This window comes from Marmota marmota, unplaced genomic scaffold (genome assembly GCF_001458135.2).
Source record: "Marmota marmota marmota unplaced genomic scaffold, marMar, whole genome shotgun sequence".
Classification (NCBI taxonomy): Eukaryota; Metazoa; Chordata; class Mammalia; order Rodentia; family Sciuridae; genus Marmota; species Marmota marmota.
Window position 1 is genome coordinate 41,270 of NW_026000153.1, and position 11,291 is coordinate 52,560.

Here is an 11,291-nt window from a genome sequence, read left to right on the forward strand (position 1 = left end):
TCATGGTGGGAAACATGTACAATGCTGTTGCAGGGCCTGACCTTGGACCTACATGGAGGAATGCTTATCTTGCTCATTGTGCAGCAGGGAAGTTCTAACATAGAATGCTATGTTTTGGGACAGAGTGCTGTCAGAACACTGGTAAGCGCCATTTCCTTGCTCTTTTGACAAGAAGTTATTCTCCTGTTGGTACAAGATCAGCCTATGTGGAGTTTCTGAACTCCTGGTGTCTGGACTTTTGAACTCTTGGTGTCTGGCCTATTGTGACTGTTACATGTAAGTTGGTACATACCCACTATAAAAGCTATTGCTGCACAATAAAACAGATGCAGTTCTCCGAAACCGTCTCTGGAGGGTTTCTCCACGCCCTCAAACTCCCCACAGTCGATACTGGAAGGGCAGCCCCTCAGCATGTGGTGGAGCAGAGCTGCTCACCTCATGGTGGCCTGAAAGAAAAAAGAGAGAGTGTGTGTGAGGAAGGGGGCCTGGGAACAAGGTGTACCCTTTATGGGCATGCCCCTAGTGACCCACTTCCTCCACCTTTTAATAGTCCATTCAATTATGAACCAATCGGTGGATTAGCCCACTGTTGAGATCAGAGCTGTATGATCTAACACTTCCCAAAGCCCCACCTCTGCACATTGCAGCATGGGGGGCCAAGCCTTCAAACATGAACCTTTGGGAGAGGGTCCAGATCCAAACCATAATACTCTGAATATTTTTTCCCTTCCCAATTCTAAAGAGAAGTTCAGGCCATTAGTGCCTTTATATCAGGGGCACAAAGCCCACCTCACTTTCTCTTTGTGGTTTCAGGAAACCTCCCTAGGGTTACCCTGGGAACAGAGGAGGCCATGGTAGAATGCAGAGTTGTCCTGAACTCAAGGCTCCCCATCCAGCTCCCACTGCACCCTGGGAACAACAGAGAAGGGCTGAGCATGGCACCCAGCAGGCTGCTTTTGGCTGCCTGCCAAAGCACCTGAGATCCAACTTTCAACTCATTTGGCAATTTGCTTTAAAGAAAATAAAGACATGTCTTCACACCCAAAGGCAATGAGTCATCTATGCTACATAATCATCCTCATTTCTACCAAGAATGGAAATGTCCTCACAGGGCTTCAAGGGGGCATTGAATCACAGGGGAAAGGAATGAGAGAGAGAGACTGGGCATGGTGGCGCAGGCCTGTAATCCCAGAAGGTCAGGAGGCTGAGGCAAGAGGATCACAGATTCGAAGCCATCCTCAGCAATTTAGTGAGGCTGTAGGCAACCTAGTGAGACCCTATCTCAAAATAAAAAATAAAAAGACTGGAGTGTGGCTCAGTGGTTAAGTGTTTAAGTGCCCTTGGGTTCAATAGCTGGTACCAAAAAAAAAAGGACAAAGGAGAGGGCAGATGGAAGAAATGAAAGAAGATACTGGATAGAAACAAAAGAATGGATAGAGGGAAGCAAAAATGGATACCTGTGTTAGACAGAAGCATTTCAACAGAGGCCCCCACCAAGACTTCTCTTTGCCTCCCTTAGTAGAATCCCATTATACTATAGCATATGTTATAATTTGCAGCCTTGCTCACTAATAGCCTCTGACCCATAATAACTAATTCTTTCTGCTGGGTAAGTACAAGAGAAGACAGATTTTCTTCATTCCATTATTACACTTATAGATAAACTCCCATGGAGGGGACACATAGGGGGAACCACTTACTGGCTGGCCAGTGTTTTCTGTTTAATTTGCTGATGCCCATCATATCCCACTTGTTAATGGCCAGACTCCCAAGGGTCTGACGACAAAGTTCCTCTAGAGCTCTGCTGTATAAGACAGTAGCCACTACCATCATGTGGCCACTTAAATTCAAATTAAGAAATCATTACAATTAATTACTATTAAAAATTCTATTCTCAGTCACACAGGCCACACTGGGGACCCGGTGGGACAGAGCACATAGAGAACATTTCTGTCCCTGAAGCTTGTTCTATCATAGAGTGCTGCTCTGGAAAGAAGGAGGATTATATGCAAATCTAGAAAAGTGCTTTAATGACTACTTTTTTGGTGGTTGTAATAGAAACTTATTTTGTACTTAAAAGATGAGAATAAACCCTATCCTGTTTCAAATCCTAATGAATCATAACAGAGTCATAATTTTATATATCCTTCTCAGCTAAAGATGAAAGTCTAAGTCTTCCCACGTACCCAGCATTGGTCTTTCTTTTGAAAACTTTAAATGTTCTGCTTCCTGGGAACTAATGATATCCCAAGACCCTAGTCACAGCCTGTGAGCCCCCGTACTTTTTGTGTACTGAGATAGAGTCATTCTACAAAGGTGACAAAATCATGGGGGTCTGTACTCCAGGTAGGTACTGGCAATCCCCTGCTGCCCAGATGGATTAAACTCAGAGCAATTTTCAGCTTTCCCCAGGGAGACCGTCTGCAGGGGCAAGTGATGGGGGAGTTGCTATAAGGATGCAGGTAATGAAGGCCATTGTACTCCATTGAGAGAGACCTGAGCTTGGGGCTGCACTGCCTGGGTGCAGTGTCTATACCAAAGGATTATCCTGCCAATGGCATGCTGTTCCTCCTCATGTTCCTCATGTTCCCAGCAATGACATGCCCCTAGATGTCACAGGGGTGGCTGCTGCTGTGCTTGAGCTTTGAGTATGATACTGCCTCCCATTAGAAGCCATTATCCTTTTAATAGGAGCCAGCTGCAGCCTGCCCACGGGTGCCAGCAGCAGTAGCAGGACAGAATCATTTAATTTCTACCCTAAAGAAATAGAAACTGCTGTAGGACCAGGGGTAAAAAGCAGACAGGAAGAGGGAAGCACTGTGTTCCTGTCCTGGCCTAGGTCCAGCTGACTGTCTATGTGACATGGTAGGTCCCTTCACAGTGTGTTACCTTGCTACACAGGACAATTGTGTCTGAGGTTCCATTAATAGCAGTTCCCAGATGTTAGGTGTTTCCAGACAGGCTTGCTCTTAAGCACTTGATGTGTGTGACTATGGAAGCCGCCAGTAGCTCCATGGATGGAATTACTGCTAGGGTCCCATCTTGCAGCAACATAGAAGTTAGGGGATCTTTTAAACTTGTACAGCAAGAGGTAGAGGCTAACCTTGAAATCGGGTGATCTGATTATTGCTGCAGGTTTCTGAGTCTCCTGTCCCAGTATCCTCTGGATTCATGTATTACCTGTCTGTGCACCACCACCACCACCACTGCACCTCCATACTCCCCCCAGTGTTTGAATGAGCTTCACCTAGTTTAGCGGTAAAAAACATGAGCCCTGGCATGATTCATAATAGCCAAGTCATGAAATCAGCCCAGGTGTCCATCAACTGATGAATGAATAGAGAACATGTGATATACATACCCATAATACAGGAAGATTATTCAGCCATAAAGAAGAACAAAATCATGTCAACTTGCAAGGAAATGGATGGAAACAAAGATCATAATGTTAAGTGAAATAATATTTTCCCTCATATGTAGAATTTGGGGTGGGGAGACAACATCAAAGTAGGAGGGAGACTATTAGAGAAGGGGAAGGAGACTGAGGGGGAAAGGAGGGAAGGTTAAAACAGGGTAAAGAGAGGATGGATATGATCAAAATATGATATTTGCATGAATAATAAACACCACAATAAAACCCATTATTCTCTGAAATTAAAATGCATTAATTAAAAGAGAAAAATAATCATGTAGCATATTTTAAATACAATTATATATAACATTTAATTGTGTATTTGTTTATGATAACATTTCATTGTATGTTATATATAGAAATCATTGTATATGTTACAATGTACACATTTTGGGTCAACCTTAAACAAAAACAAACAAACATGGGCTTTGGGGTCTAAACCTAGCTCTGCTGTGAGCCACCTGTGTTACCATATGTAACCCTCCGGGCTGCTTTCTCATCTATAAAGGGGGATTGTATGGATGCAACCCCCAAGAGCTGTCAGGAATGCAAACTCTCAGGCTCTACCACCCACCCAGTCAGAAGCTGCATTTTAATAAGGGCCAGGTTTATTTGCATGGTAGAGTTTGAGAAGCACCATGCTCTACTGGAAAATAGTGCATTGTGATGAATTAGTTGGTAACACATGTAAGACTCACATGTGTGTCTGTTTTGCAAGGCCAGATCTGACAATATACTTCACATGAGTGCCACCGCTCCTCAGATGAAGACAGACAAGTAAAGCCAGAGGAAAGATGAAGAGAAGTCGCTGAAATAGGACCAAAGCCAATGAGGGGCATTAATGGTGCGGCTCCTGTAATTCAAGATAGCTGGGAGGAAGCACTAAGTCAAACCAAGTCTGTTGGCCTGCACTCCCATTAAGACTCATGCCTAACTAGGTGAGACCCAGGAAAACCAGGATCCTGCTCTGGGGAGATGGAGTGGACACTGTTCTACCTGGCCAGGCAGGGCCTTGTCTGGTCCTCAGAGTCCTGCTTGCAAAGAAAGCTGCTGACCTGTGTTTCACCAAACAGCTTTGAATCAGGGTCCCTCATGGCACAAACTGTCTATTTCTTTCCTGCCCTCCATAGTCCCACTTTTTGAGTTCCCCAAAGCAGAGCTTGTGACAGGGATTCTTGTTCAAATTACTTATTGAAGGCATGTTCTTAGGAGAAGGGGTACAAGTAGTTTTGCCAGAGAAAACACAGGATGCCCAGTTAAATTTGGATTTCAGAAAACCAACAAATAATTTTTAGTACAAATATCATCCAAGTATTTCATGGGATGTCTTATACTAAAAAAGTTATTTGTTGATCATCTGAAATTTAGCTGGGTGTGGTTGTTTTTACTGACTAAATCTAACAATCCTGGGTGCCAGGGAAGCAGGTCAGGCAGGGAAGATCTCTGAGTAGACAGAGGGAGCCTCTGAATAAAGCCCGATCCTGCGGGGAACCCTGCACTGAAAGCAAAAGCCAGAAATGCCACCAATGGGGCAGAGGTCAGCATTCCTACTCTGCCATTCAGCCATTGCCAGCATCTGCCCTGGGCACAAGGGAAAGGGGGCATTCATGGGCAGGGAGAATAGGTGGATCCTTTCAGGCCAAAGGCTGTTCTCCAGAGGAGGAGGAAGCTGAGAGCTGTGAACAGCCAGTACTCCATCAGGGTGACCACAGCACCATGCCACCCTCCCTCCTTCGCGCGCTCCTGCTGACCACTCTCAGGCCTCTGGGAAGTCAGTGAGACTTGTCGGTGGTTTGAACTAGGGAGCATCCCTGAACCTTTTATTCCCATTAGTGTCCTTTCACTATGAATGGATCCCTAATCAGGGCTTTCAGAAACAGAACCCAGTTCACCTTGTCCATTAGCTGCCAGATCTGTGTCACCAGTATAATGTACTGTCAACTTTGGTTGACTCTGGGTGTTTCCAGGAACTGGAAACAGGTAAGCACTTTCCTTCCATGGTGCTAAGCACTTTCCTTCCATGGTGCTTCTAGAACAGGGTTACTGTTTCACCAGGACAGGAAAGGGGGAGGGAGAGAAGCTTCCGGCCATGTCCTCCCAGACGGCGGGAACTTGGCAGTCTCCTGTCTGGGCTAGTAAAGCTGATGTCATTTTAGGACTATAAAAATGCCGCAGGCTTATAGATAGAGCATATATTTTACATCAACAGTTAAAGGAATTCCAAGTGATGTGTTTGATTTGCACGTGCCAGTTTAAGGTCTCGTAGAAAACGAAAGATGTAGAGCAGTATTCAGGACAAGTTCTTACAAAGTCGGCCTGGCAAGAGAAGAGGGCAATGAGGCTGCAGGAATGATATTGTCAAACCAGAGTCCCTCCCCTCTCACCACCACTGCTAGTCATTGCTGGTGCCTCACAAGCTACATCTAGAGCAGTTTCCCCAGATGTGGTCTAGAGAATAAGAGCTTTATATATGTCCCTTGTAAGGGAACTTCTGTGTTTAAAAGAGCTGGGGAAATCTTGCAAGCTGGAGCTTTCTTTGGAGCTTTATGAAGCTCATTTATATTATGAAGCGCCTGAGAATCCTGCAGTGAAGAAACCCAGCTTTGTGCAAAACATCAGCAGTACGGAAGGAGTTGCTGAGCAGGGGCAGGGAAGCATAGAGTGAAGTTGCCTGCAGGATCACTCCAGCATCTAAGGTTCTCCCCAACATCTGCACCAGCTAATGTGCTTTGGCTCCTCTGTTTCCAGTTACTAATTTACTGTACATAACAGATTAAAAGCAGCTAAAGGACAAACTGGAATCAGAAGGGGTGCCCTTCACTACTGAAGGTCAAGCTGGTTACCTCCACCTACCCCTGGCTCCCTTTCTGACCTTCTACAGGGCAACCACATCTAAATTTTGAGAGAGTAAGGGCAAGAGCACCAGCTATTCTAGAAGACACCATGTGAGGTGGGGAGATCTTTTTGGGGGACTGGGGATTGTTGTGCTTTACCACTGAGCTACATCCCTAGCCCCTTTTTATTTTGTATTTTGAGGCAGGGTCTTGCTATGTTGCTGAGGCTGGCCTGAAACTTCCAATCCTCCTGCCTCACCTTCCAATGGCTGGGCTCACAGGTATGTGAGTTCTCCCAGCATGGGCCTTTCTCCAAAGGAGGAGGGAGCTGGGAGCTGCAAACAGCCACTTCTCCATCAAGGCGACCATAGCACCATGCCACCCTCTATCCCACACATGCTCCTGCTGGCCACTCTCAGGCCTCTGGGGAGTCAGTGAAACCTTATGGGTGGTTTTGAACTAAGGAGCATAGAGGAACTCTTGGCGACACCAGGGAAACATGTCAGAGGGCCCTGCAGGCTCAGGACCGGGAGAACATGGCTCTTTTACCATTTCTTAAGAAAACACCATTTGGGAGAAATGCCAATGACTGTATGGCTCACACTAAGGAGAAGGATCAAGGTGAGCCCTGCTTATTCTGACATCTAGGAGAAAAGTCAGCTTAGAAGGAAGCCATTGCCAGTGGTTTGTTATCAGGTTTAATCTATATGTATTCTATATGAGGAGGAGGGGTACAGACAGAGATGTTTACTTTTCCTATTACAAGACTAAGAAAAGTGTGAAAATTGCCTAATGGTATTACTTGAGAGGCACTGAGTGGGTCTTCCTGTCCCCAGAATATTTCTTAACATAATTAAGTGATACTAAAATTCCACCATTAGAGATTTATTCCTCTAAGTCGGTGGTTCTCACCTAGGGATGATTCACTGCCCCCTCTTCCTTGTTATAGAGGCTAGTGAGGCCCCATCCCCAGAGTGTCTGGTTCAAGAGGAATCTAAGAATTACAGTTCTAACACATTCTCAGGGGTTGTTGATGCTGCTGGTTCTGAGAACCCTGCTTTGAGAACCACTGGTTAAAAGACCTCAATGAGAGAATGCATGCACATAGCTATTAGTAGAACATGGTGCATATGTAACCCTGCCATGTTCACTAGTTCTCAAACTTGGCTGTCATTAGGGTTCCCTGGGGAGTTTGTAAAAATCCCAATAGTTGGACTGCACCCAGACCAATGAGAGCGCAATCCCTGTGGCGAGAGCCCCCATTTTGCTATTAAGCTCCTCAGGTGATTCCAGTGTTCAGTCATGGTTTGAATCCTATGGCATAAGTGGCAGCTCATCAAGAAAGTCACTTGAATTTAGAGACACTCTAATTTAATATCACCTGAAGGAAACTGATTAGGAAGGATCAGTCATGCCATGGCCACGGTGGGGTTAGTTCTGCAGCTGGCAGGCTGAGACAGGCATTCCTGGCCTTCAAGAGAGGTCCAGGGCTGGGAAGCACACAGTCCAAGAGCTGTTCAGTTGGAGACCCTGATACCATTGCTTTTACCTCATCATTGTCTCTACCCTCTGTGTATGGGCCTGGCCTCAGCCTGCTACCTATTCCAACCCTCTGAGGGGGCAGGGAGCAATGGTCTCTTCTCCAGGCCTCACCCACCCACCTCCCACAGTCTGCAGCTGGATTCTCCCCTCCTGAGGTGATATCTGTTTTCAGAAAAGCCCTCCCCGGCACCGTCCTGATGGGCAGCTCCAGCACCTTGTGTGGGAGCCTGGTCTCCTTCCCTCTTGATCTCAGACAGCGGGGCACTTCTTTTCACACCAGTGCATGCCCACGTTCAAATCCTAACCAGATTCATCTGACCTTTCCTATGCAATGTCCTTGCATCCCTTATAGTCCACCTGCACACTGTCAAGAGGGCATCCCTCTAAGATCCCTCTCCCTCCCAAGCAAACCCCTCAGTGGGGCGCCCTCTTTCTTTCTAGCCACTGGCTACTTGTGCTTCCCCCGTGAGTGCCCCCACTCAGGGCCTCCATGTAGGCTGCCCCACACTCTGCCTACTGCTCAACCTTCTCAGCTCTTGGCCCCTTCACCAGGAAGATGTCCGTAAGGCTTTGCTCCCCTCCACAAGGACCAGGTATGACACATACCAAGAATCATCTTAACAATGATTACTTTGTCTTTCAGGTAGAAAGGGGAGGGAAGGAAACAAGGGGTTGAAAATAAGAACTGTCACTTATTTATCAAGTGGCCTTTATCTCTCAACCATGAAGACACAAACATGAGGCCATGATCCCTGATCCAAGGGAGCAACACCTGAATTTACACAGAGAGCTTCCTGGGATGTTGCCTGAATATCAGGATTGAGGGTTGATTATAGGTTTCTTTCAGTTATATGAATGTTTAAAAACTCCTGCAAAGACAAAGAACCAAAGCACATTTTGTTATACACTCATCACATTACGTTTTTCAAAAGGGAGAAAAGTACAGGTCAAAAAATATATAAAATTTAGCCTATTATATTAATATCTGTATCTATTTGAGTAACTGAGATCAGGACTGTCCCAGATCACCTCCCTCTGCCATGAATAATGGTTACTGTCATTCTAACTAGTAACTTATGAGGCTGAGAGTCTGTGAAGAGACTATTGACTCCCGAGAGCCACCACAGAAACTGTTATAGCTGCACAAAGCTCCAACCACATCCGAAACAGCCGACTGTGCTAATGTCCCTGACCTCTGCTTCCCTTCTCTCCTGGCCCTTCCTCAACTCCACCCTCCCAGGTGCAGCTGCACCATCCATGTGGCCTTCAGGCCCTTGCCACTGCCAAGCCAATGCAATTTCCTCTTCTTCCCGGCCCTGCCCATCCTTCCCACAGCCCAGAACACCTTTCCAGATTTCCTGTGGGGCTGTGCAGTTTTACATCTGTTGAAGCAGGGAGAAAAGAAAGGAAGAGCTTTATTATCTGAGCCACAACCTTTAGGAATGTACATCCCCTCCTGTCTATCATTCCACAAGTCAGAGAAAGGGGAGCCTCCCTGCCCGACTCAGTGACTGAGAGCTGGGGACAGTGGGTTTCAGGACCTCTGAGTAGGTACACCCCCACATTCCCTAACCACTATTGTCCTGCACTGTCCCCTTCTTTCAAAAGAATAAATTCAACCTTGACATACAGACCTAGTGGGAAATTTTAAATCAAACACCTTAGCTCCAACGAAAGGGGATGATGGGAACTCATGCTCTTGGTGGCTTGGCCATGTTTTCACAGGAGCCATATGCTCACAGCCCATGGGAGGAGACCATTGCTGACTGCTTCCCAGCAGGGAGCCACAGTAATAGAGACACTTGAGCTGTGTTGGCCCTGTCCTGAATGTCCCAATCATGAGGTCTGCAGCCTGCTCTCCCCTGAGCCAACATCTGCAAAGGTGGAGGCTAAGAGGGTCCCAGAGGCTAGAGACACATCAGAAGGTTCTGCATCTAGCCATGAATGAACCCTAAATGGACCACACTTGGGTAAATGAGGTGAGTACTTGCGCAGGGTTTTGGTAGCCTTGGGTAAGTTTTCTCACTTGACAAAATGCCTTGTTGTTTCTTCTACCCAGTGTTGTGTTGACAGTGAACAATCAGAATGGCAACAGCGACATCTGCTGTTCAGAACAGCTTCACACCAGGTAAGGAGCAACTGGAGCCCCAGTTCTCTCCACAGAGGCAGGGTCACCTGGTCACGTGTCCAGAACTTCATAGATATGGAGAGCTGAGGTCGGTTGCTATTTTTGTTTGTTGTTTGAGGATTTCCCATTTACCTGGTACAGTAGGTAAGACATTATTCTATTTAGTAACATATTTTGATTCATAATTATTATAATATTCTTGGATCATGAGTTTTTTTTAGTACAGTACGACCAAAGCATAAGGTGCAAACAGGACTAAATTGAATTGATTCTTCCTAGTACTATGAAGGTGTCAGACACTCAATAAACATGGTCAATATGTCTGAGAATAGGCACCATTATGGGTTGAAATGTGTTCTCCAAAACGATGCTGAATTTATAAGCTCAGCACATGAAACTGCCTTTACTAGGAAAACAGGGCCTTTGCAAATAATTGAGTTAATATGAAGTCATTAGGGTGGGCCCTGGTCCCACAGGACTAGTTTCCCTATAAAAAAGGGGAAACTTGGAGAAACAGTGGGCACACAGGGAGAACACCACATGACCATGAAGGCAGAGACTGGGGTGATTCATGGATAAGCTGAGAGATGCTGAAGACTGCCAGGCAACTTCGGGAAGCTGGAAAGAGATCTGGAATAGCACTCAGAAGGGACCCATTGACCCTGACAATATGGTGATCAGACTTGTAGCCTCCAGAACTGAGGTGAATTCCTATTGTTCCAAGTCACAGAGTTTGTGATGCTTTATTGGTAGGTACTAATTATGGTTTGAGCAGTCTGCTTACACTGCACCTTCACCTGGATAGAAGCATTTGTGACTCAATCAAAGAACACAAGTGGCATGGTGGTGCATGCCTGTAATCCCAGCAGCTCGGGAGGCTGAGGCAGGAGGATCACCAGTTCAAAGCTAATCTCAGCCAAAGTGAGGCGCTAAGCAGCTCAGTGAGACCCTGTCTCTAAATAAAATACAAAATAGGGCTGGAGATGTAGCTCAGTGGTTGAGTGCCCCTGAATTCCATCCCTGGTACACCTCCCCACTGCAAAAAAAAAAAAAAGAACACAAGTGGGTTCTAACTGTATTACTTGGGAGGTTGACCTGCTGGGAACAAATACATCAATGGCCTATCTTTCTCTTTTGTGATCCATTGGAATTGGTTCAGAGAAGGCACCAGTGGGAGATCACAGGGTCAGAGGAAAATGAGGTTGTGGCTTTTATACCCTTGGCTCTTGCTCTGTTGGGTCATAAGGAGCTAACTGTGCCATCTAGAAAACTCAGCTGGTGCAGGCAACTGTTCCTGTACAGCTGCCCTTCAGGGTTCCAGAAATCTCTGCCTCAGTAAGGGCTAACCCAGGATACTGTCCTGGTTTACCTTCAT